The following is a 27,414-nucleotide window of genomic DNA, read 5'->3' on the forward strand; positions in this document are numbered from 1 at the left end:
CTATTGAGGCTGAATCCTGGTAAATGAAAATCTCTTTGGGATGGGAGAGCATCTGGAGCTGGGATGTGCAAAATGGACGTGGAGCTCAGTTTTGGAGTTGGTGGTGGGGTGGAGAGCAACGTGGGAGGGAGGGAGGAGTCCAGCTGGGAGGAGGGAGGGCGCCAAAGGACTGGTGAGGTGGTGAGGGATGGGATGAGCAGGGATGCGGCTAGGTGACTGGGGACCGTAAAGAAGGATGTCTGAGAGTCAAAACTGAGGTTGTCCATGTTGCTGTGATGTAAACCTGCCATCACTTCTACCTCTTGCAAACCTTCAGCTGAATTAACCCTTTTTAAGCAAGGTGACTATGAAATTATAAGCTCTCTGGGAATTCACAGAATCTAGGAAGGTCACTGGACTTTTAATAGGGTATGGAATGGAGGTTTGAGCAATCTTATCTAGCAGGAAGATCTGAGCAGGTGGCCGGATTACCCAAGACTACTTAACGTGAGTGAACTTTATATACATATAAACATGTCATTCTTCCCTTGAAATTCACATATTTTTGAACAAGGAGATGGATATAGAGAAGCAAATCGTATATAAACAGTTGAATATCTGCTTGAAAGTACAAAACCTCAGTGGGTATCTTTCATACTCTTTTCTGCCTTCTCTTTCTGCATTTTGGTAAGTCCCTACTGCAGCAGTCTCCCAGATGCAGCCAGAAGATGAAGAACATCCCCAGTGTGCAACTGGGAGGCTTGGGAAGTCAGGTGGGCTTAATAATACATGTTCTTATCCCACCAGCCTGTGGAGGTAGAAAAAAGTTACTGAGAAATCAGTAGTGTGTTGAAGTAGATAAACAGAGTCTCAAAAATCACATTACTACTTACTTCCAGGGTAGAGTCTAATGAAAAGTTTCCGCACCTCATCATACACCCAAATCAGAATGGCAAATGGCACAGCCACAAACCAATACTGAGGCCTGGAAGCAGAAGGGAGGAAGGTAAGTCGGAATGCATCCAAAGAAAGGGCCAAGCCCCCTGCCAATGGACAGAGAGCTTCTTGGTCATTTTCTCTGCCCTACTGGAAAGAACAACACATCCATTGGGTCATACAACATAAAACTGGAAAGCTTCTTATTTAAACTGGACTGCGACTGGTAGAAGCAATATCTGCCTTTGATGTGGCCTATTGGCTGAAGGTGGAGATGGGATGGTGAAGTTTAGAAAACCCATTTCCTCTTCTGGGAAAACTAGCAGGTCAAAATCTAAGATAGACTAAGATAGAATTGATTTGGTTTTGTCTCATTTGAAAGCCTGGAGGGGAAATAACCCACTGGAATTCTAAATGTTTACTTAGCCTGTGACAGCTCAGAACACGGCTGGCTCTTTCCTGTCCACTGTTGAAGAGGAACTCACCGGAGCATTGTGAAACTCAGGGCTGTGACACTTCCAAGCCCATAGGAGAGGATTAATGCAATGATAATCTGTGAGGCAATCCCCACCCAGATGACTTTTACTTCTGCAAGACACATAAAAGCAAACAGATTCTGAATTCACATGGCGACAGGCCCACACACCCAGTGGAGTCAAGGCCTCATGTATTATAGGCCTAACCCTCAGCATTCCTGCATCAAAGGCCCAGGGTTGAACTATGAGGTTGGATGTGGGCAGTACCTGAAGAGACCCTGCTGGAAGATGGAGTTCCTCCTGGTTTTCCTGATGATTAGATCTGCTGTTTGCTGGACCATGATGCCAACAAAGAAAGCCGTATAGCCCATCCATTCTAAGTATTTCCTCTGGTACCATGTCTGTCAACAGACAAAAAGGAGACCATGAAACCCCAGAGGGAAAAGTTCAGGACGATATCAACGTAGTTCTGTAAAGTTTTACTCTCTCCCCACCTCACCAAGATTGACGGAGGATCACCTCCTTGTGTTTGGAAAGAACCTTTTTTTTCTTTACTCGGTTGAGTAGGGAAAGATGCTAACTTAATTGATTTGGCCCCACCATGGGTATTGTGGGACTGGCTACTCTTCCATATCAATTGCAAAGCCAATGTAAGAAAGCGAGCTCAAGGTATCTAATTCGAGAGAGGAGGCCGAGTCCTGGCAAAGGCCAAACCAATGTAACAGAGGGGCCCACAGGCCCTATTAACTGAGAAAACTTTCACCTTCTCTGTCTCATTAAGGCTGTCCAGGGAAATGGAAGTTCTGCATCAGTCTGGGCAAGACAGTGAGAGGAGGGGAGAAGCAGGACGTTGCAGGACTTTGAAGGCAGAGCCTCCTGCCCTTACCCACTGTTGTCCATAGCTGTCTTCCAAGCCATCCACATCGCTATTTTCCCATTCCACCCGGACGTTAATGAGCGCGCTGGGTTTGAAGCCCTCCTGCGCATACACAGTGAAATACACCACGAAAGCTCCCACGGCTTGCATGAGGCCTAAAAGCACAAAAGAAATAAGGGCAGAGGTTCTATAAATGACTTCGGAATTGCGCCTGTGCTCACTTTCCTTTCGGTTCCTCCTCCCATTGCAAGCCTGCCCCACAAGGAAAACCAGTTTCTGACTGGAATGAATTCTCGGGTGGTCCCTGTCTGACAGGTCAGCGATGCCTCCGTCATACCAATGTGCAGGTAAGAGTACATGGCAAGTTGCTCGTTCACCAGTCTGTCCTTCTTCTTGTGGCGAGGCTTCCTGTTCATGACGTCACTTTCAGCTTTCTCATAAGCCAAGGCGATGGAGGGGATCTAGAGGGGGAGACAGTCCGTGAGGCCTAGCCCCCCAAAACTGCTGTACCAAGAGAGTGATAATGGCAGTGGCATAGCCGGGGGCCTCAGGGTGGGCGGGGGGCTGGCAGACTGCGGGGGTGGTACGGTTATGGAACCGGTCTGTCCAGGGTGTAGGCAATGGGGGTTCATGGTTTCTAGAGAATTTAAAAACGGCTGGCTTTAAAAATCAGTCTGCTTTTTTATCACCATGTGCTGGCAGTTCTAAACTAGCTCTAAAAACTTTTCTCCTCTGGGGCAGATTTTCCCTACCATCCTCTCCTCCTTAGGCATGCCACTGGATCACAGCGGTTCTCTCACAGGTCCTCCCACCTGGAAGACCTGTTAAAGGTCAGATCGCTGGGCCCCACCTCCCACCTCCAGTCTCTCCCAAGGTCTGAGCTGGGGCCAGAGCATCTGCGTTTCTAACAAGTTCCCAGGTGATGCAAGAAGCACTGCAGTGGAGAAAAAGAAGTGAATTGAAAGAGCCTGGAAAATGATCTGACTGTAAAGCATGAGGACCCCGGTTCCCCTCTAAGGCAAAGATATCTTTAGTCTCTCTGCAATGTGTTGACTGCCTGGGTATTTTACCAAACAAGAGGGTAGGAGGCGCCATTTGCTGCATTCTCATTGTGAATTCAGCTCGCTCCATTGCCTTCCCCCCCCCTTTTTTTTTTAAGGATTACTTTTTTTTTTTTTAAAGATTTTTATTTATTTATTTGACAGAGAGAGATAGCGAGAGCAGGAACACAAGCAGGGGGAGTGGGAGAGGGAGAAGCAGGCTTCCCGCCGAGCAGGGAGCCCGATGTGGGACTCGATCCCAGGACCCTGGGATCATGACCTGAGCCGAAGGCAGACGCTTAACGACTGAGCCACCCAGGCGCCCGCCTCTTTCCCCCTTTGCCTGTGTAAGCTGGAGCCATATGGGTAACTGTCATGATAATTTCTTAAATGGACACGTACCAGAAGAGGGGAGGGTTTAGTGACATTATTGTAGGTCAATATGAGGCCTGATCGTGTGTTAATACCTGCTACTTCTAACTGAGTGCAGGTGAGGGGCTTCTAGATCACAGATTCTTTTACTTGACAAGGAGCAGTTGTGGGTTATCACATTGGCCACTGGGCCCCGGTGTTACACGGGCTATTTAGTGATAGCTCTATCTTCTCAAGAGGGAAGGGAGGCATGTGAGCTGAAACTGACCAATGGCCTATTTTGGGGGGAGGGTAAAGAGCTCATGTCTTGAAAAGCTCTTCTAGGAAGTGAAGTGGTTTTAACTTCCAAACATTTGACAGATCTCTTTAGTCCTTTGCTTTGAAGTGCGGCTGGTGGACCAGCAGAATTGGCATCACTTAAGAGCATGTTAGAAATGTAGACCTTCCGGCCCCATCACATCGAAGTTTAAGGAGCACTGATTTAGTCCATCTCCTTGCCCTTGCAGGTAATGTCCCTGAAGTTGCCATCACTTGGGGCAGTTATCAGATCCTGTTCCCTTTAGTGCTACTTACTATGTCTGTGCCCAAGTCGATGAACAAGATAGTAATGGTGCCAATGGGCAGGGGAAGCCCAACAGTGGTGTAGATCAGAAAGGGGCACAGCTCAGCAATGTTCTTGGTCAGGGTGTAAGCAATAGTCTTCTTTAGGTTGTCGAAGATCAGGCGACCTAGGCAAAGATGTTGCTCTCATAGGACTTGCTTTTGATCCCCCAGGTGACCGCTGTCTTGATAAGGCCACTTGAGACCTCACTCACCTTCCTCCACCCCTGTGACTATAGATGCAAAGGTGTCATCCAGCAAGATCATGTCAGCTGCATTTTTGGCTGCATCAGAACCTGTTATCCCCATGGCAATCCCAATATCTGCCTTCTTTAGAGCTGGAGAGTCGTTAACGCCATCCCCTGTCACGGCGACAACTGCATTCTATGGGGACACATGAGAAAATGGGAGTCAGCAGATCTAAGGGGTCACAGGTAGGACAAAATCAACATAGTCTCCCTTTCCCCTGGAGGATGTGGGCCAACTGGAGCTGAAATGAACGGTCTGTTTTGGGGAAAAGATAAAGCCGGGAAATCCCAGAAGCAAGAACAGCAAACTCCAAACAAGATGCGTTCCGTAATTAAAACCATTGTGTGTGGCAGGCTAAAGTGGATCTTTTATATCTTGTGTCTTTACATTTTTTCTTCTATATCTTACATTTTCAAAACTTTCTATATGCACACCTACCACAGGACCAAATGTTTCATTGTCAGAAAGCCCTGCATGCAGGATGATCTCAAAGGAGGGTGGGGGGTCAGCCCCCTGAGAGGGTAGAAATGTAAAGTGATGAAGACGGGCAAAGAATTGTCTCTGAAGAGGTTTAGAAAGTGTCATAGGCCTGATCTGGGATCCAGATCTCAGCCCTGCATTTCCCCAGGACAGTGACAGTTTCTCTGGGTGCTGCTGTCCACCCACCTGCATTTGACAGCCCTCCACGATGATCAGCTTCTGCTGGGGGGATGTCCAGGCAAAGACGATCTCTGGGTAGTTGGTTAAAAGCTCATCCAGCTGTTCCGGGCTCATGTCCTTCAGCTCCATGCCAGTCACCACCGCAGCTTTCGCGTCCCTAGAAGGGCCAGAAGGAACTGAGTGAGGCCAAAGGTTGGATCTTAGGCTGAAACACTGCTCTGGGCAGGAAGTGGGCTGACGCCTCTTTGACTTTACCGGGAGCCCAATGTCCTTGACACTAATACTCTAGTGGGATGACAGGGGCTATGAGTTCTGGGGACACTTTGTTCTCCATTTCAAGACAGTAAACTGAGGCGAAACAGTTAAGGCCCCTTTTCTGATATCATACAATAGGAATAAGCCTTTTGCTTGTGGGAATGGGTGGGAACACCTGTGGGGCAATGTTTTACTTAAGGAATAAAAAGAGGGTAAAAAACTTCCTGTTCAAATGTTTTGGGTCCTTGAATTCAGCTTATGCCAACACACATGGGTAACAATTCTGTGTTGTTGCTTATTTCAGATTTATAGTGTCTACTGTGCAATGAGCCGCGTAGGGAGAACAATTTATTGAGGTCCTCTTTGAGGAAAACTATTGTCTGCTGCTGATGAAAGTAAGGTTCTAGAAACTATTAATGATGCAGATCTGATTGTGTTGTTCCCTGCTAAAACATTTCAGAGGCTTTCCACTGCACTTAAAGCAGACCCCAGAGCCCCTCACTTGGTCTGCAAGGCCAGCTGCAGCTTCACCTCCCCTTTGGCTCTCCCCCTGCAGCCCGTGGGACTCCCAGCCCTGAGCCTCCAACCCCCTCCAGTGCCCTTGGGCCTTCACCCGTCTTTCCCCTTTGCCAGGAACGGGCATCTCTCACCTCACCTTCCCTTAGCTAACACTCCACATTTTAGCTTTCAAATCTTATGTTATACCCCTACTCACAAAACACTGCATGCCTTTTTCTATACATGTTTGTTTTGAGCTTTTTTAGGTTTGTGTTTTCCTGTTGGTGCTAAATACCGGAATCCTAGCACTTGACTCAAACTATAGGTGTTCTTATGTTCTGGTAAAAAATATATATATATAAAAGTAAGATAAAAAGAAAAGGGTTTGTCCTTTCTCCCCACAACTGCAAAAGTACAGTTAGTGTATGATCATAAAAGTACAGCTGATAAAGTGGATAGCTAAAAACATTAACAAATTTATCTATCCCATCTCCTGTTCAGTGAGGTGAGTTGCATGGATATGTATAATCCTATTATTTTTGGCATTAAGGAGGGCGTGTGATGTGATGAGCACTGGCTGTTATACACAACTAATGAATCACTGAACATTATATCAAAAACTGATGATGTACTATATGTTGGCCAATTGGATTTAAATAAATAAATAAATAAAACAAATTAAGAAAAGTTCCAAAAAGCTTTTGTCGATGAATGCTGTTTACACAAAGGAATGTTGGAATACTCTTAGACTTCAGATACTGTTATTGTGCCCAGAGGCTACGATTCTGTGTGGTAGTCTTAACTGGTAACTGTTGCCCAGGTAATAATTTATTAACTGACAGCTCTGTATTCTTTTTTTTTTTTTTTTTAAGATTTTTATTTATTTATTTATTTATTTATTTATTTATTTATTTATTTATTTATTTATTTGTCAGAGAGAGAGCACACAAGCAGGGGGAGCAGCAGAGGGAGAGGGAGAACCAGACTCCCCGCTGAGCAGGGAGCCCGATGTGGGGCTCGATCCCAGGACCCTGGGATCATGACCTGAGCCGAAGGCAGATGCTTAACGACTGAGCCACCCAGGCGTCCGACAGCTCTGTATTCTAAAAGGTATAAATGCTTGGGTAAACTAGAAGAGGTTCACTGGTCTCTCCCTTCCCCTTTATTATAATACGATATTATAATAAAGCCAGTGGCATTTACTTTTACACTGAGACTTTGGAGTCTTTGATCGTTTAAATTGTCAACAGTCCAGGTGACTCTGGACTCCTCCCACTGTTTGAACCCTGTCCTCTGTGTGTCCTTCACTGTACTTATCACACCACTGTACTTACCACATCACAAGTAGCTTTTATTTTTCTGTCCCTCTGCCTAGATGGAAAGCTCCCCAAGGGCAGGGATAGTGTCTAGTCTGTTTGCTACTACAGTTCCAGTGTCCAGGACAGTGCCTGGTATATTGTTGGCACTCAACAATTAATTGTTGAGGGACACTGGTGTGACTCAGTTGGTTAAGCGTCTGCCTTCAGCTCAGGTCATGATCCCAGGGTCCTGGGATCGAGCCCCGCATCGGGCTCCCTGCTCAGTGGGGAGTCTGCTTCTTCCTGTCCCTCTGCTTGTGCTCACTCTCTCTTTCTCTCTCTCAAATAAATAAATGAATAAATAAAATCTTTAAAACAACAAGAAAAAAAAACAATTGTTGAAAGAATTAATACATGAGCGAATGAATGGGTGAATGGACTAAAGGACAGACATGATTACAAGAATTAGGAGACAGAAGGAAAAACTAAGTCTTTCATTAGGAAGCTTTCATTCTATTTGCTACCGTATGTTCACATAGCTACACATTATGAAGCATCTGAATAAATACTCAAAATAAGCACTAAGGGAGTGCACCAAACACAGAGGGTTCTTAATATTCCTGATTATACAACTGGATCAATGGCAAGTAATTTCATATAAATTTTGTTTCAGTTTTTCTCACTCTAGATGTGGCACTGAAGTTTTCAGATCTACTCCACTGGGTTTTTCAATTTCATATAAGGAAGACATCACGGGTAATTTTCATGGTACCAATACAGCCTAGCATTACTCTGAGAGAGTGTCTGGCAAAAAGGGGATTTGCTCCAGATAGCACAGCTCTTTAGAACTAACAAGGATAAGGACTTGGATAAGAACTTGAGTTTCAGCTACATTGGTTCTGTGCTTACCGCTTGTTAACTTGCTCCACAGCAATGTGGAGGCGTTTTGCAATGTCTTCCACCGTCTCACTGTTGGCCGAAATGATACCCACACTCTTGGCAATAGCTTTGGCTGTGATTGGAAGATCACCTGTAACCATAATAACCTAGAACACAAACAATGAGAAAGGCATGTGGACAATGAGAAACTCGGCTGGCCAGACAGTATCACCTACTCTACCATGACCTGGTAGAATGTAACTAGGGATTATAGTGATTTGCCCTTATGGGCAGTTCTTGATCTTTAGATCAAAGACAAAACTGTCTCTGAAGAACACACTGATCTCATTGGATCTATCCTTGCTTCTAAGCTTCTTACATGTCCTACTCTGACATTAGAGGAGGCCCTTTCCCTTGGATGTTACCTTACTTGTGAAAGGGCTAGGGGATGTGTACTTGAGACAGCCTCATGTTGCTCCAACAGTCTTGATATTAACATGGTAATGGAATTAATATTTGGCTTTGATAATATGAAGGCAAATGGATTTTGGAGGCTGAACCTTAAGATTAAGTAATAAAACCTTTTATTGTCTATCATAATCTAGGGCAAGATGAAGTCAATTCATGGCCTTCTCACTGCAGTCACTATTGTGGTTTGTTCCACATTGACACAGTATTTTGCCTTGACTGGGACAGTTACTAGAATCTTAGTATAGTGAAAGTTGAGATAAAAAGGGAGTGGGGGATTATGATATTTGAGACTTAAATACTATCTCTGATGGCAAACATTCTTAGACAACATAAATGGAGGACTTCTTAAGTCAAGAAAATAACTCCCACCTTGATCCCCGCACTCTGACATTTGGTGACTGCGTCAGGTACAGTGGAGCGAGGGGGATCAATCATAGATAAGAGCCCCACAAAACAGAAGTTAGATGTGGGAAAGTTCATGGTGTCTATATCAAATGTGTAAGTTTCTGGAAACTCGTCTGCTGGCAGGTAGAGATGACAGAAACCAGGAATGCACATGAATTTGGGAGTCAATGAAATTAGGATAAGAAATAAAAGAAAAGGAGGAACATTTTCACACACTCCTTTACTATTTTACTAATATTTGAGAGTATACCAGAATCGTTTTATTCTTTCAATTCCGAAATGCACGCTGTAATTAGGAAGGACATATTTCATCCAAAAGTAATTTACTGTGTGCCCACTGGATTTTCTGGTATGTTCTAGGGATACAGAAACCAAGAGGGGGTGGCCTTTGCTTCTGAAGATGTCTCAGTTTAGTGTGGGGACAGAGACATAAAGAGGTAAAGCATAAAAAAGCATAGTGAGGGCGCCTGGGTGACTCAGTTGTTAAGCGTCTGCCTTCGGCTCAGGTCATGATTCCAGGATCCTGGAATCAAGCCCCACATCAGGCTCCCTGCTCAGCAGGGAGCCTGCGTCTCCGTCTCCCACTCCCCCTGCTTGTGTTCCCTCTCTCACTGTGTCTCTGTCAAATAAATAAATAAAATCTTTAAAAAACAAAAAACAACAACAACAAAAATCCCACCATAGTGAGTGTTATAGAGAACAGCCACCTGGGGAATTAGGAAAGACTCGCCCAAGGAGGTCACATGTGAGTTGACTCTTGAGAGAGGAGTTAGAAGTTTTCCAGGGAGAAGGGAGGGTTAGGGATGGGATGGCCATTTGAGGCGAGAAAACAGCACATGCTGCTGCATAAACTGGGGAAAGAATCTGGACCACCAGGAGAATGGTATGAAGCTTGGTCTTTCTTTAATCAAGGTAAGTGTGAGAGAAAGGCCATTAGGAATGGAGAACCTTTTGTTACTCAGAAGGCATCTGAGTTAAGGTAGAAGGGATTCCTGTGTCTGGTGGGACTCCTAAGATCATGTGACTTTCTCATCAGCTTTTATATCAAATTTATTCTCAGCATGCCCCACTGCCTCACACATTTCAGTAAAGCACAGAGTCTGAGAGGTCAAACACAAGGTTCCTAGAGCGATTCTTGTCAGATGGGTATCAATCCTGCATTGAAAACACTACCTGGTGCTGTGGGCTATTTAAGACATGCTTAAAGCATTATCACCTCATTTAATTATTTCATTTGCTTTACAAGCTCAAATATCCTTTAGAAACACACATTCCACAGACTCCATCTCTATTGGCAAGAACTTTTATGATGTTTAATGAGCTTTATCATCAACTGTGAACTTCTGTTACCTTGAATTCATATTCTGTAGTTCACAGGTGCCATTCTGTCAACCCAGATTCTCAGGACAGAACATACCCTGTGATACCACTTAAGTTACCACAATTAGGTTCCTACCAGTGGCTGTATTTCTATGGTTCCTTCCACCTCTGACAACCCCTGTCTCTATTACTGGCAGTGTTTTCTCCCTAATAGGCAAGTGAGAAACTTCAACATTATTTTAAACTTATTTTTCTCCTCTAACTAGTTGCTAAGTCTTACCAGTTCTGCCTCCATGAAGTCTCTTGCATCTGCCCCCTCCGTCACCTTCCTAGTGCCTTGGATCAAATTCCCACCCTCTTTTACCTGAACAAGGGCAGCCACCTCCTCCTGACACCCATGCCTCTCCTCTCCCTGCTCCTGCCAAGAATTAAACTCTAATTCTGATTGGTTCACTCACCCCAAAGCCTTCTGTGACTCTCTCTGATTGTGGAATGAAATCCCAGTTCCTCACCCACATAAGGCACTCTATATTATGCCCTCCAATCTATCTTTCCTGCCCATTCCCTAGGATTATGCCGTCTCATCTATCTGCAACACTCCACACAGACTGGCTCACTCATAATGTGAGCACACACCCCATCCATTTCTATCTCTGTGCTTTGGCCTATGTTGTTCCCTCTACTTCAAATATTTTTCCTCACCTCCCTTCAAGAATTGCTGTGCAAGGTCCAGTTTAAAATGTAACTCCTTCCATAAAATCTTCCCAGATTTTCTTTATCTGGAAGCCACCCCACCCTCCTCAGTACTACCACATAATATTCTCGTATGTTTATCATATTCTTCTTTCTATGATTCATGTGGATGCATAGCTACTCAGCTAAACAATAAGCCTGTCTCCTCTTGTGCCCTGACCTGGCATAGAGCCTCACACCCAACAGGTGACAGGTAAGGGTTCTGCCACCAAGAGCTCACCCAGCACACGCTCCCCCTGGCCTCCCAACTCCATGTATGCTGTGTGGAAGGCCTCGGCTGTGTTCTTGTCCAGGGGCTGCTCCTGGCCGTTGACCATGATGGTGCTGCACTTCTCTAAGATCCTCTCAGGGGCCCCTTTCATCACCATGAGGAAGCGCTTGTCATTGGGGTCATCCGTTTTGTGTATGGAGAGCTGGGAAGGAAGGAATTGAGTGTGTTACGTATTCCCTGCCATTAAATAATGACACCATCTTTACTCATAAGGGCCTGAACTGGACAGATCTCTTAAGTAGCAACATGACAAGAAAATTAAAGACATCCCTTTCTCTCCTTAGGCTACTTATCCTTGGCATGAAATGGAGTGTTCACTACAGGCATGTTCTATCCTTTTTATTTTGTGGTCAAGTAATATGCAGAGATCTAGACTTGGTCCTGCTCAGAGCGGCACCCTGAATTTGAATTGAAAGTAAGTAGATCTCATCTTTCAAACAGAAACTAGTTGCTTTAGGGAGGCCAGATGTGGTTGTTGCCCTGTGAAGTCTTGTGTATTGAACCAGATCTCCTGTGGTGCCCGTAGGGGTCCGAGGACTGTGAGCCACCTCTTCTTGCTTCTTGTCTCTACCTCCCTATCATGGGTAGCAGCCTTTGGGTCCCAAGCTATTCTGAGCTCAGGCAGGCATGAGGGCAGCAGGAGTTCCTATGCCTCTTCAGCTCCAAATTAACCCAGTTTTACTGCCTGGAGGTGAAGGAAAATGGTGGGGGTGGAGGAAGTAGACACTCTCACGTACAGGCTTTCAGGACAGTTAAGTAACACAATTTTCATATCAATATCCTCTCATCTACTGATTCTATTTCCAGATTCATCCTAATAAGGTAATCAGGAAAAATCTAAAAAAAAGTTATATAAAATGGCTAAGTCTTATGGAAGCTGTTATATACCAGGTAAGCCTTCAAAAGGAATTTCAGGAAGCTGGAGTGTTTGAAAGAGAATGAGTAAGTTACAAAAAAACATAACAAAACAAAAAACCCTACCATTTTGGGTCTATCAGTTGATTCTAAATCAGTAGTTCTTAGCCTTCTGGATACCAGAGAGGAGCACAATAAAAAATAAAAAAGTAGAGGGCAAACATAGTTTTTTTGTTCTTGTTGTTGTTCTTATTGCTGTTGTTTTTAATGGCCAAGTAAACACATTAAAAAAACCCCAACTAACTGACCAAAACCAAAGCAAAACCTCCCATCTATTATCACTATCATCTTCTCGAAGATAGGATATTTTAACATTTAAAAAGTAGAAACAATAAACACTTTCATAGTGTGTACTCTTCTAAGTGCTTCACACATTGACTCATTTAATTCTCGAAACTACCCTACGGCTATGGGTACTATTATTATCACCTTTTACAAGGAAGGAAACTGAGGCACAGAGGGGTTAACTGGCATGAACAAGGTCACGCCCTAAGAGGTGGCTGAACTGGGATTTGAATTCAGGCTAGTAGGCTCCAGAGTCCCTGCCTTAGTCAGGTACCATATAAAGGATAATCTTTTGAATTAAATACACTCATCCTTATACAGAACTTTATAAAATACTGTCCTAATTTTCCAGTTTGCCACAAACTATTGGAAATATTTTTATGGGCTGGTCTCAGTTTGGGGAATTGCTATTCTAAAATCAATAAGACACAGACTTTCCACTTTGTTGCCTTTGGTTAATGATACCCCAGAGACCTTCCAAGGTCACAACATCAAAGACTCTTTTTTGAGTGTTGCTCATGTGTAGATATAAAATGGCACTAACAGCCTCCAGAGAGGCTCTTTGACCTCTTCTGTAGGAACCCGCAGAGGTCCTCCTATCTAGTCCCAACTCTGGGTAGCCTATTCTCCACTTCAACATTTAGTATATGAAGCCTCATGGAGCCTGCTTTTTCTCATTTCTCACATGATGAGAGAAGTCTTTACTAGAGTAGATGGGGCCCCAGCAGGATTCTGAGTCTTGTTCCTGATTAGAAGACAATTCGATCTACTCCTTAAGAGCACAGACTCCCTGGGTCTGCTTGAATCCTGGCTCTGGTCCTTACTAGCTGTGTGATAATGCCCTGTACCTCAGTTTCCTCATTCCCTACCTTGTAGAGTTGAGAGAATTGAGTGGTTCCATACATGTAGAAATTAGCATATAATAACTATCATTACTGTTGTTATTTTAGGATCATTACTCATTCTATTTTCACGTCTGTTTTGAACAAGAGACCTGATTTACTGGCTTTAATATTTTACTTCATACATTTTTTAGTTGTCTATTTGGCTAACTGCAATTCTTCATTGGCTTGTTATCCACAGAGATGTTTGCAACAGTTATTTCCCAATCCTAAATGCCATCCAAACGAAATGTGTGGGTAAACACCAGAAACTTTTACACAAACATGGTTATCTTATTTATATACTTTCCTGTTACGCCAAGACCAAGTCACAAGGCCCTGCTCTCAGGGCTTTGGAGTCTATGGGAAGTCCCACCTGCAGCAGTAAACTGGGCTACAAACTGTCATTTGTCCCACCCTGCGGAGGATGGAGCTAGTTGACCGTTGGCCAGCCTGGAATGAGGGAAGACAGATAGGCAATGATGGCCATTTTCTTCCTGAGCAATGGGTAGAAAGGAGGTCCCTGTCAACTGCATATGGGGCTGGTAAGGGCAAGGTTTACTCACAAGGCCCAAGCTAAACTGTTCTGTGTGGTGGTAGAAAAAGCATGGCCTTGGGAGTTGAAAATATATGTGAAAATTTGTTGTGCCACTTAGGTGCTTGGGAACTCTGGTCACATCAACATTTCCTAAGGACCTGGTTCCTCACCTAGAAATTGAGATTAAGTAATCCTACCTCAGGTTTATCGTGAGGATTAAGTGAGAGAACCAGATACAGATTAAGGGAGCAGTAAATGTTAGTTCTCCCCAATCCCCCACTTTTCATTTATCCTTTAGGATATGGCTTTTGCCCCTCACCTGTGCAAGTTACCTGGTGGGGGTGGAGGTGGCGTGTGTGTGGGGGTGGGGGGGTGGGGGGGGTATAATATAGATCAATCATTCATAGGGACAGCCAGGCCCTGACAAGATCTTCACTTTTCTTTTTTCTCTACCTATTTCTGGCAAAGGAAAGAGGCCAGCAAGGAAAACCTGTTCTGGGCTTACCAGATGCCCAGGCCCTCCATCCCTGAAGGCAATTTTTGAAGCCAAATATCATTCAAAATACATACTAACCAAAGGACACTTACAGGTAGAAATGCCATTCTTATGATAACAAAGATTCAGTTGTGAGGAAAAACTCACCTGAAATTTGTTGGTTGAGTTAAAAGGAATTTCAGCTACTTTGTGGTTTCTTTTTCTAATTTCCATCACATCACCCAAAATGACCTCTGAGAACTTCAAAAGAGCAGTTTCTGAGGCATCTCCAGCCACAACTCTCTGAGAATCAAGAGAAAACAAATATTTGTAGCACATAATCTGATTCTTTTGTGATTATTTTCAATGAGCCAGCAGACGGCCTGACTAAGCTCAGTATCTAACAAACGATTACACCACAATGAGCCACTGACCGAACCATGGTGGAGGTGTTAAACTGAATGGTGCTGCTTACTGGCATTAAGGAAATTCGAAACAGTTTGAGCTCTGTGAGACCTGGAGGGTTCCATGAAAAAACCAGCTATGAACTAGTCTTGAAAGACGGGTGGATAACTGGCAGACAAAGGAACAAAAGAAAGCCTTCTGGAAATCAGAATGCCATGAATGAAGGCATGAAGTGGAAGAGTTCCACTGTAAGTGCTGAGTGTACAGGTGGATATGGAGGATGCAGAGAGATTCAGAGGGCCCTGAAAGGCAGGCAAGGTCCAAAACTCGAGCAGCAGAAAACAGATGCATGGAAAGTTTTTGAGCCAAGTTAGGTGAAGCAGTTCATCTAAAGAAGTATTTAAGGAAGATTACTGGTATGCAAGAAAGACTGGGGGAAGGGATAAACTGGAATCATGGAGGCCAATCAAGAGGTTGGTATAATTAATTAGATGTAAGGTACTGGTGATAAAAGAAAAGTAAAATTATATATTTATTTGAAGCAAGAATAATAGGACTTGGTGATTCACTAGATATTAGGAAAGAAGAAAGTTAAAGATGACTTCCAAAAATTTTGGACTGGATGATAAATTAAAATGGTTATGTCCTAGAAAAATAGAAAAGGGACAAGATAGTGATTTAGAGCCAGGTTGGGTACAGGTGGAAGGTGGCAAGTGTAATTTGTTCAGAGTCTAACATGGCAAAACTTTCAAGTGGGAACACACAGCTAATTGGAGATCCATGGAGTTTGGGTGAAAAATCAGAACTGGAGATAAGGATTTGAAAGATACGGACAGAGAAGTGATGGGCCAAGAAGAGAATTGATGAGCTGTCTGACAAAGAAAAGCAACCAAACAAAAAGTACAAGAAAGAAAGAGTCAATGAAGGAAACAGATGGCAAATAGAAAAGCCAGGAGAAGACAGATTGATTGACTCACTCAGAAGGAGAGGACAGGGGGAGAAGAGAGAGGAAGGGGAAGAGGAAGGGGGAGAAAGAAAAGTTTGTTTTTGTATATGCTAACATTTCAGGGCCCCTTAGCACCGCTTCTGCTGCCAAGAGGAATACGTTCTAGGGTCAAGGCTTCTATTTCCTTCCAATTATATTTTAAACGTCAGTGAATGGCACTTATGTAATAAAGGAACTTTGATTATATCTACTTGCTTGTAAAGGAAAGTAACTTAAAGGTACATTCATTTTCAGGAATGAGACAGATTTTTCAATAGACCTAAACCACTGTTCTGAGGACTTTTAGACATCTCGGTGATTTCTCGAAGCAAGTTAGGGTGAAGAAAATTTTCTGCAGGTCTTGTGAGTCAGACTTCCTCTTACTAGTACAAACTTCACTCAGTGGAAGAGATTTAAATCAAGTACCAAATCAGAACAGAGGAAGTGACTTCAAACTGGCTATGATTTAAGACCGAATATATACTGAAGCTTTACCTTCATGATGGGGACGCTTTCTTGTCCTGGTCTGAACTCAGCTCTGTTACACAATGTTATTATCTTTGATAAGGAGGCCCAGGTTCCAGAGCTTTGATCAAAGACTTGGTCTGGAAAACAGAACAGTGATGCTGTGGGTCCTGGACCTAATATCCATACTATTCAACCAATTCTCTGAGACTGCACACCAATGCTGCCATGTTCTGCGCGGCCCCCTCTGCTAGAGTCCATAGCTTCGGGCCACACTGAATGTTCCAGAAGACTTACTTGAATTGTCTTCACTGGTGTCAGCTATGAAGATCTGATTGTCGAACCACAGATGGGCCACAGTCATCCTGTTCTGGGTCAGAGTCCCAGTCTTGTCTGAGCAAATGATAGAGGTGGAGCCGAGGGTCTCCACTGCTTCCAGGTTCTTCACCAAGCAGTTCTTCTTGGCCATCCGTTTAGCTGTCAGCGACAGAGTCACCTAGACAGGAGAGAGAGAGAGAGAGAGAGAGAGAGGGGAAGAAGCTTTGAGAAAAATCATCATTTTGAACTCAGGCTCCATAACGTAGAAGCAGCTGGAGCCGAACTGATTTCAGGACAGAGGTATAGTTACAGATGCGGCAAAGCTGACCCAGTGGCTGATAAACCACATAAAGCCCTATTTTTATGCCATAATCCTTTTATTAAATGTAGGAGGTAAACAATGTGCCTAAGTTCCTCAGTTGTAGAAACTGCCAAGGATTCTTTTTTCTTTTTAAGAAATGTGAAAATGTAGAGAAGGTGTCAGGCTTCCTGAAAATCTGTAAGTGGTGGTTTGTGTCTGTCTTATCTAGATCTTACTTTTTTTTTTTTATCTTACCGAGCTTTTAAGGAGAAAGATAATATGCAATTTGCAGATAGAGCTCCTAAAAATGAAAATATAAAGTTTTCTAGGACAGTGTTAAAAATGTTAACAATATCACAATTCTGTTTGTCTCTCTAAGAAACAGTCTCCTCAGAATGTCCCATGGTGTCCCCTGACAGGGAGGGAGTGTTGTTCTGAAGATGAAGGAGACTTGCAGTTTACGGTGGGCGCACACCCAGCACAGCAGAATGCCATGTGTTAACAGGGTCAGGGGACAGGCCACCTAGCAGCACGGACTCACAGTGACAGTGGCCAGGAGACCCTCAGGCACATTGGCCACAATGTGCCAATGAGGAAGATGATGGAGTCCAGGACCTGATACTTCAGGGATACTGCGGTGATGAAGAAAAGGATGCCGATGGAGACGGCCACTCCGGCCACGATATGAACAAAGTGCTGGATCTCAATGGCAATGGGTGTCTTCTCATTTCCGACTCCTGAAGCCAGTGAGGCGATCTGACCAATGATGGTGCGGTCGCCCGTGTTGATGACCATGCCAGTCGCTGTGCCTACAGGTGAAGTAGACATTTTATTCCGGGGATCCTCAGCTACGAGGGGACCATAGCCTGCTTATAGTCTTCTCTTTGCTGGTTTACATGATCAATTAGCACACAACATTACAAAGTTCTCTGGGCTCTTCAGTTCCATGTTTTGTCCTTGAAAAGCTTTGTAGCAAGAGATGGTAAAGAGACAAGAGCATAAAGCCTGCAGGGGAGAGGTGATATGGGTGGTGCATGGAGTCATGGGAACCAGGCAGACTTACCTTCCAGACAGGTTGTAGAATAGAAGCCAATGTTCTTTGTTTCCAGGGGACTATCGTGGGTAAACTCAGAGGAGCGGGGCTGGGGTTCAGATTCTCCAGTGAGAGATGAGTTATCTACCTAGAAGAAATTTTGGAAAAAGTTCAAGACTGGGCATCTTGTTCCCTGTCCCAGTCACACTGAGATCTAGAAAGACAACAGAATGGCAGCTAGTTATCGGCGTGATCTTTGGGGTGCCCTGTGGCGCTTACCTTACAGCCCTGAACAGACAACAACCTGATGTCTGCAGGGATCTGGTCTCCTCCTCTAATCTCCACTATGTCTCCCACCACCAGTTGCTCTGCAGGGATTGTCTTCTTCTCTGAATCTCGAATGACAAGAGCTTGCTGTGAAAGAAAACAGTGACAGATGCCTCAGATCCTGGAGTGATGCCAACTCTCCTCCATCCTCATCTCCCCACATCTCCGGAATGGAGGCACTGGAAGGCACAGCTGTCAGAATGGCAAAAATGCAACAAAAGACTTTTACTTGGGGCCTGAAGACACTAAGAACTATCTTTTCTTGAGGAGGAACTCTTAGAGATATTCTTGGAACCAGAAAACGCTGCTGTGGGCAGATATAGCAAATTGACAGCCCCAAGCATGACAGAGAGAGGGACAATTAAGGATGAATGATCTTGGCTGGGATGTCCAGGAAGAACGCCGATGGCTGAGCCAAAGGGTTTAATACTCTTGCTCGGGTCAGGAAGACTTTAACAGAGTAGAAGGCAGATCTCCCACTTCTTAGCATGGACGATTCCATCCAGAACCTTCTCCAGCTGGCAGCTCTGTGGGCCAGGGGCAGCGTGGTGTTCCCACTGTGCTGATAGTGGTGTGTGATCTCCCTAGAGGACTCCTAACGTGGGGTCCTGTGGGAAGACAGGAGCAGTGGGCGTCCCTCACTGACAGCAGTTTGGGGCAACATGCAGAGAGACTCCAAAATGGGTGCAAAAATGGTCACAGATAAAGAATTGTAGGTTGACCTCCTTGGCTACCAGGGAATACTCCCGAACTTCTACAACTCACTTTTGGAAGCACCTGAATTACTTTTGTTTGAACAGTTCACCAAAGCTCAAGAGCAGTAATAGAAGATGTTGTGCGATGACTGATGTTTCTGTCCTGTTTTGCTCTTGACTAAGCATTTTCCTGTATCTTACTTCCCTGATTATCTCAAAACTCTGTGAGGAAAGGGGGCTTCAGAAAGATTGCCTAAGACTTCTCAGACAGCAATGGGTGGAGCACTGACCCGCTGCCTCAGAGGCCCCATTCTCCTCCTTATCTGATGCTTCCTCATCTGAAGTCATGTGGAGACCAGAGAGGGATGGCTGCCACTCACCTGCAGGATCATCTTATTGAAGGTGGCCATGATGTTGGTGCTTTTTGCCTCTTGGTAGTAAGCGAAGATCCCTGTTAAAATAATGACCGAGGCAAGCACGCAGCCCAAGTATACCTGGGTAAGGAGAAGAAGCATCAATCAGAAGAACAGGCATCAGGAATGAGCCAGGTCCTAGGGCTGGAGCTCTCCATGGGAAGGTGAGAGACATGGCAGTGGTATTCTGGTGTCATTTACAGGTCACAAAATTTACCCATTTAAAGTGTATAATTCAGTGATTTTTGATGAATTTACACAATTTCGCAACAATCATCACAAGCTAGTTTTAGGACATTTCCATCATCCCAATAAGACCGCTACTGCCCAGTGGCTGTCATTTCCCACTCCTGCCCCCAGCCCTAACCACCTCTGATCTGCTTTCTGTCTCTAGGGTGTGACTGTTCTGGACATTTCTTATCAATGGAATCAAAGAGTATGTGGCCTTTTGCATCTGGCTTCTTTCTCTTAGTCCCATGCTGGCCAGGTCAGTTTTTTGGTTTTGGTACTGTTAGCAGCAGGCAGAGATGCTCCCCATGTCAAAGGGACACAATTAGCTTTGAGGAGAGAGAAACCCAAAATGTTTCACATGGATCTAGATGTTTTTTGTCCCCTTAGGAACTTACAGTGCGTCTCTCTCTCCCTTTAAAATTCATGCTCATACTGCCTCTGAGACATCAGAAAGTCAGCTATGGTTTGTATTTTACAGCTGGCGATTTTCCCAAACCTGCACAGTGATTGATCAGTGTAGACTCCTGATTGCAGCCCACTGCTCTGCCCACTAATGGCCTTACTTTATGGTTGTTTTCCCATTACTAGTTTAGCAAACCCTGGAAGGAGTCCCCCTTACATTGTTTAGGGATGAGGATGTATTCATGGAGTACTGGATCCCATATGCAATCCAGCACAGGATGGCTCCTATCCACAGAAGGATGGAGAACCCCCCCACCATCTGCTTGAAGAACTTGATGATCTCCGGTGTTTCCTTGGGAAGAGTGAGGGCATTGGGCCCATTCCGAGCCAGGAGCTCAGCAGCTTGGGCACTGGAGAGACCCTGAGAAAGCCAGACAAAAACAAACAGGGATTAGACATTTCTCTTCCCTCAGATTGGATGTCATTTTTCTGCAGGTTGTGGGTAGGAGTTACCATGCCCAAGAAGGGCCTGGGAAAAGTGGATGATGCCTCACCTCTCCCAACTCGCACTTTTTTAAAAAGAGCATTTAATATTAATGCTTCGTATCAGCCAGGCAATGTACTCTGTACATTTGCTTATTTCCTCTTCAAAATAACCTTCTGAAGAAGGTGCAATTATTATCCTCATCTTACAGATACGAAATTTGAGGCAGATGGAGGTTAAATCATCCAGCTAGTAAATGGGACCAGGCAACCTGGCTCCAGAGCCACTGTATTAGACTCTACTAAGGCATTTTAGTTTCTTGGAGATTCATCTAGAGGTAGGAGTAACTTGGCTAAGGAGGATTCGAAATACAAAAGCTAATCGCCAAGGTTAAGGGCAATGTGGTAACTATCCAGAAAATATTCTGTTCTGGAACTTCTACATATTGCACCGGCTAATTTTTCATCCTTAAGTCTGGTGTCTTTCTGCTTTTCTCTATATCCACTCCAAGTTCTAAGTTCTTGTTCATCTGAAGAGTTATAAATTCTACCCAACTCTGAAGCCCACGTGTGGTCACTTCTTGCCAGAAGCCCTCCCTGGTAAGCGTGCCCTCCACGGGGTACAGAGGCCCCTCCACCGCCCTTGAAATCCTCTATTGTGACTCATAAGGTTTTTTCCCCCACAAACTATCCTATATGGAGAAAGTCTTGTCATTATTTTTTCTTCCTAATCATGTTGTAAGCTACTTAAAGGACAGCTTAAAGACTATATCCTTGGGGCGCCTGGGTGGCTCAGTTGGTTAAGCTTCCTACTCTTGATTTCAGCTCAGGTCATGATCTCAGGCCTTACTTTATGGTTGTTTGAGATCGTGAGATCAACCCCCGTGTTGGGCTCCACGTTCAGTGAGGAGTCAGCTTGAGATCCTTTCTCTCTGCCCCACCCCCCACTCATGTGTGCTCTCTAAAGTAAGTAAAATAAATCTTTAATTAAAAAAAAAAAAGACTCTGGGACGCCTGGGTGTCTCAGTTGGTTAAGTGGCTGCTTTTGGCTCAGGTCATGATCCCAGGGTCCTGGGGTCGAGTCCCGCATCCGGCTCCTTGCTCCGCGGGGAGCCTACTTCTCCCTCTGCCTGCCACTCCCTTTGCTCGTGCTCTCTCTCCCTCTCTCTGACAAATGAATAAATAAAATATTTTTTTTTAAAAAAGAGTCTATCCTTGTTGATTTTCGTGTCCTTTATAAGGTGTCCTGCTTGTTCTGTAATACAGGCTCAAATATTTGCTGAATAACTGGATTTGAAGTCACTAACTTGTAGTCAAAATAAAATTCATCACCATCTCCTTCCTGCTGTTTTCTCTAATCTCTCAGCCCCATGTCCCGCCATGGCCCTGTTGACCACCTGACCAAATCTCCTCCTCTTGCTTCTCTACCTTGGTAACTGGGATCAGGAATTTGTTCAAATACCCCAGTGAAACAAAGTCCTACCAGTTATTTCTCTGAAACATCTCTGGAATCTTGTCCCCTTCCCTTCCCATCTTACTGCTGCTGCCTTGTTTCAGTTCCTCATTTTATATTCCTGGGTTATTGTCTCATTCTTCTAGACCCTTCCATCTCCCACTTAAAAAAAAATCTATCCACCTACCTACTACCTGTATCTGTATATATCTTCTACCAGAAATACCTTTTGAAAGCCAATCTTATTTAAATCACTTCCCTGTTTAGAAATTGTGTGTAACTAATATAGTCCTTATTCCTTAGTTTAATATGGAAGTACTTGATGGTTTCACCCAAATTACCTCTCCTTGGTCTCATTTTCTATCCACTCCTTCCCCTTTCCACACACATTAGCTCCCAGAAACCCCAGACTGTCCTCTCCGGTCTCCTGGGTACTCTGCTAGCTTAAACCCAAATCCTCCTCTTATGTCCTGATTCGAACACTGCATGATCCAGGGAGCCCATTCTGGCTCCTCTGGTCAGACTCTGTCACTCACTCAGGACACCATTTAGACCTCTCTTGGCCGTCTAAGTCAAACAGACTGGATGTTATGCTACTCTCGTACATCCCTGCCTCCGCTGCTGAAATGCTTCCTCCTTAAGACCAGGGATCACCTGCCTCTCTTTGGCCCTCTCACTGCCAGTCTTGTGCGTTGCTCACAGTAAGTCTTTTTGTTGACTTGGACAGATGTATCCAAATCTCCTGATGTCAAGACACCAAAACTTTTGAGATTTAATTTGAGTTTGAATTCACACAAGAAAGCAGTCCTTCTGTGGTGGGGGAATTTGCCAGACACCTGAGAGCACACCAGGATGTCCTGGAGTCATCGCGCCTTTTCACAGGAAGAGATGGACGAGCAGGGTTATAAGACTGTCACTCTGGATGGTTGCGCTTTTTTTAATTTTGTTTTATTCTTATGTTAATCCCCATACATTACATCATTGGTTTTAGATGTAGTGGATGGTTGCTTTTTAACATTGGTTTTCCCCATTCTTTGATAAGACCATTATACTTCCTGGACATTGGGATCTAAAGCAACCTCTGACCATGACCATAAGGAAGTGTCTGAGCATTTCTGGGGATACCACGGCTTTCCTGCAGTTACAATCAAAAGAAATGTTGATAGCCAGGCGTCCAGCTCAGCAGAGGGGCTTGACTCTGGGCTTTAGTTCAGACACGCCAGCTCTTGAGGTCAACCAGCCCTCTCTCACGTGCTGGGCGTGTGGGTGACTGGCATTCTCAAGGTTGCTGCTTCATCCTAAAGATGCCATTGAATTTTCCATACACCCTAAGCACACAGCTTTGTACAGTCCTTTGCATAGTCCCAGGGCTTCTCTTCCCAGTCCCCAATCCCTTGATGACTTACTGTAATGATGTTTGTACCATATTTCTTTTCCAGTTCCTTAATGCTGAGTTTGTGGTCATCCTAAAGTCCATGAAAGGAAGAAGAGAGTGCATTAATAATTCCAAAATACTCAAACCCTAAGCTTGGCCCAGCCCAGGAAAACTGAGAGAAGCACTGATGATAGGAGGGGGCCAGAGAGTGAGGGAGAGAACGAGAAAAGCCTCTGTGCCAGGTGGTTATTGCATTGAGGGAAGAGAGAGTCTTGCTACAGGAGAAACTCTTCTGATTCACCGGCCAGGGGATTTTCTGGCCATCCCTTGAGTTCAGACTGAATTTGTCATTTACTACATATTAGCTGTCTTTAGTTTTTACGAACAAAAAGCAATGCATTTCATCTCAATCTGATCTCCAGCACATGCAAGTTCTAGCATACCTGCCTGCTGTCCGGGTGCTAGTGATCTGGATACTTAGTTCAGACCTGAGTTCTGGGATTAGTTGATGGTGATGAGCAATACCAAACCAGACCAGACCCATCTGACAGCTCCTTACCCAGGGAGCCCTCCATTGGGCAGGTAGTGTCTGGTAGAGAGAAGCAAGCCTTTCCTTAATCAAGTACTTGAGACTCAAGGAGTTCACTAGTTAGAGAAGCCCTGCAGGTTTAAAACTGCCAAATAAATACCAGTATGGCCCACACTTGCTAATTTTGTTATAGAATCATTAGACTAAAGCAGAGTTTCTCAACCTTGGCATTATTGACATTTGGGCCAATAACTCCTTGTTGGGGGGGAGGCGGCTTCCACCCACTATAGGCCACCTACTAGCACCCTCCTTGGAGTAGTGATAAGCAGAAATGTCTCCAGACCTCGCTAAATGTCCCATGGGGGCCAAATTCTTCCTATCTTGTCCCTTGAGAGCCATTGGGCTACAGGATTAGAAGCCTCTTCCTGTCTCTGAAAACCCAGGGGTAAGTAAGCCTTCTTTACCCCACCTAGAAAACCTAGCACTCAGGATTCTTCAAGCTCTGATCATCTGAAACAAAGATTTATACTGTGAATCTTTGGGTACTAGAACCAACTCTTTTCTTAAGTATATGCAAAAAAGGTTACCTGTTGTGTTAAGAGATTAGATTTTCCAATTAAAAAATTATTTTGTCTTCTCCTCAGCCAGATTCTGCTTTATTCATTTAGTCATTGTACCAATATTGATTGAAAGATATTGCTGGGGATTCAAAGGATTAAGACACAGTTTTGTGCAGTGTGCTAAATTCTGGGCAGATACAAGTAACAGGTGATTAGAGCCATTGTTTGCATGGCTGGACCTCAGACTTTAAGGGGCCTGTACGTGAGGCAGAAGGAGGCAGACTCTTTCCTTCTTCAGCCCTGGCTTTGGTGAGGAGAGCCTGGGGCAGGAGGCATGGTGGGTGCCTGTGGCGCCCTCTGCTGGCCAGCACTAGAATAGCTCGGGGCGGCATCCTGTGGCTCAGGCTTCTGACATTATCAGCCTGTTCATTCAGCAGCCAGGGATCCTTTCATTCTTGTCAAGGTTCTAATGTGCCAGAGGGCATCCCAGTAGGCGTTCACAAATCAAATTATAGGATTCTTGTGAGAATGTTGGGAAAGAAGAAGGACAGATGGTTCTCTCTCAGCCGGGAAGCAGGGGAACACTAGCTAACACTATGAAAACTATCTTTCTATATTATATATCTTCACAGAATGCTCAAAGAAGGGAGATTCTCTTCATAATAAACAGGCTTATGATAGAATGGATATATATTCATGTTATAAGTAGCAATTTCAAGGAAGACTAGATATGTCTTCAATCCTAAATGCCAGAGATTCGTAGGAAATAAGAACGACTATTACCTGGCTCTGTGCTAAGTCTTTCTCCAGTTTTATTTCATTTAACCTTTTTAACAACTCCAACAGGTAGGCACTGTCTTTAATTCTTATTTTTTGAAGTAGGAACTGAATGTCAATGAAACTGGGATCTGAATTCAGGTCAGTCCTATTTCAGGGCTGTGTTCTTAACTGTCTGTCAGAACATACATAGGCAAATGCCTAGTGTTGTGCTGCTAAATGTCTAACAAGCTCTCCAGGAAAAATAAATACAAAACTCTGATTTGTAGCATTTACCGATTTTTCACCATAACCAAGTTCCAAGCTGCTAACTCAGTGTCAATCAACTTGCCAAATTCCTGAATATTTAACAATGGGCTCTGTAGCCCACGTGAACTCACACCACTGCTGTCTGCTCCAACAGTGACAGTTTTCAAGTCTGCAGTGAACTGCAGGGACGATCTATAAAACTTCAAGCTTGGTGTAGAAGTTCCCCCCTTGACATTCCTGAAACATAACCTGTCACGTTTCAGTTCTGAGGCAGATCTTGCCCATGGTGGCCAGCTTTAATAACTCTAAAGTTCTTCCTTAACAGGAATAATATTGTGCTTCCATAAATTACAAAATTACTAATTATAAATTATAATTTAATTATAAATTGCATAAATTACAAAATAGTCTTACTCTTGTCTCACTTTTCCCCCTCCCTCATCCATGCAAATTGTTTATTTCCCACTTTACATAAAGAAAATGGAGCTTCACTGAAGCTAGGTAGTTTGCTCCCAGTTACCAATCACTGAAGTGGAACTTAATTGAGCCTAAGGTCCTCTGAATCCAAGCCCAATATTCTTAACAGTGAAATTATTCTTTCTCATGGGGCATACATAGCCAGAAACCTAGCAAGGTTTAGTGGTTTTGTTTTCCTCCTGCATGGTTCCAGCTCCAGTAGTTTTCCCTTATCAGCTAAAAACTGGCAGTTGGTTAGGGATATCTCAGTGAAACAGCTAGGAAGGAGAGAGGTCTGGGCTGTGCCTGTGGGGACTGGAATCTGAGGCGCTTCCCTCAGAGTTCTACCTGGGAGTGCCTACAACTAGAATGCAGGAATCCTGCAGAAGGCCTCTGACCCCTGGGCAGATATTATCACACCATTCATTTTAAACTAGGAAACAAATCTCATGGGATTTTCAAATCCTTAAGACTGATCTTTCTTTTGTTAAGAGGTAGGTTATAGGGGCAAGTTCTCCAGGGGGAAGGGCAGTGGACCCATTTGGCTTAAGGACCAAATCAACTGACCAGATCCAGTTCTTTCGTAAGCTCCTCCTTACGGTGATTCTTTTTGGGTTGGAAGCAGTTCTTCAGGCCTCTGTACTTCTCCTTGCCGTTCCCCTTGTCTGTTTGTTCGATGTCTTTCATTCCACTGAGCTCCACAGAGTAAATTTCTAGTGTTTTCTGAAAGGAAAGCAGAGGTACAATATTGGTCCAAGATGGGTTTTCTGAAGAGGTGTCGAGCGCTTCTCTCTGTGGGTCAGGGACCTACAGGGAAGGGAGCCCCCCCCCCCCTTCATTCTCTCCTCTAGAGAGAGCAAGTCGCACGATGTGGAGAGGCTCTCTCTTCCCCACCTTCAAACAGCAACTCCCAGGCCTTTCTCTCCTTTCTTCCCCTCCAGTGTAGAGGGAAGGCTGGGTAGCACAGCCCTGCCGGCATCTCCTCAGGGTGACCCCACCCTGGGGTTGGGGAAGGTGGGGGAAGTTACCTCCTCCAACTCGAGACAAGACCCCTCCAAGCCCCAGGGTCTCCCTAGTATCTTGCTCCCTCCAGGACACACGGCGTGTGTCCCGCTTCTTGGGTGGAACGTGCCCACTGAATCCCAATCCCGGGCAGGGCGGCCGTGTAACCCCCAGGCCGGCGCCACGCGCCACATCGGAGCCGGCCTAGGACCCCTGGGGCCCCTTCCCACAGCGTCTGGATTCGGGTCTTCACCCCAGCCAGCTCCGGGAAGGGAGAGGAGCCGTGCATTGGTCAGGAGCGCAGAATCCAGACGGCCAGTCGTTCCTCCTTCGCCTCGTCTTCCACCCGCTCTGCGCGGGTCCGGGTCGGCGCGGGGGGCCCGCACGCACCTCGGTCATGGCGCGGGTGGTGGTGCCGCCGGCAGGCGGGCTCGGGGTCCGGCCTCTGGGTGGCAGCGCGCGCGGGGCGGGGGTCCGATCGGGCGGCGGCGGCGGCGCGAGCCCTAGGCGCACCTCCCGCGG

The 27,414-nt window shown here is 44.9% G+C and overlaps 1 pseudogene; it reads right to left on the minus strand.

Moving 5' to 3' along the window:
* LOC135363859 (potassium-transporting ATPase alpha chain 2-like) lies at nt 1-27,414 on the minus strand (annotated as a pseudogene).

Source organism: Mirounga angustirostris, unplaced genomic scaffold (assembly GCF_029215605.1).
Source record: "Mirounga angustirostris isolate CCGP_5_RB_7025 unplaced genomic scaffold, mMirAng1.0.hap1 SCAF_3, whole genome shotgun sequence".
Lineage (NCBI taxonomy): Eukaryota > Metazoa > Chordata > Mammalia > Carnivora > Phocidae > Mirounga > Mirounga angustirostris.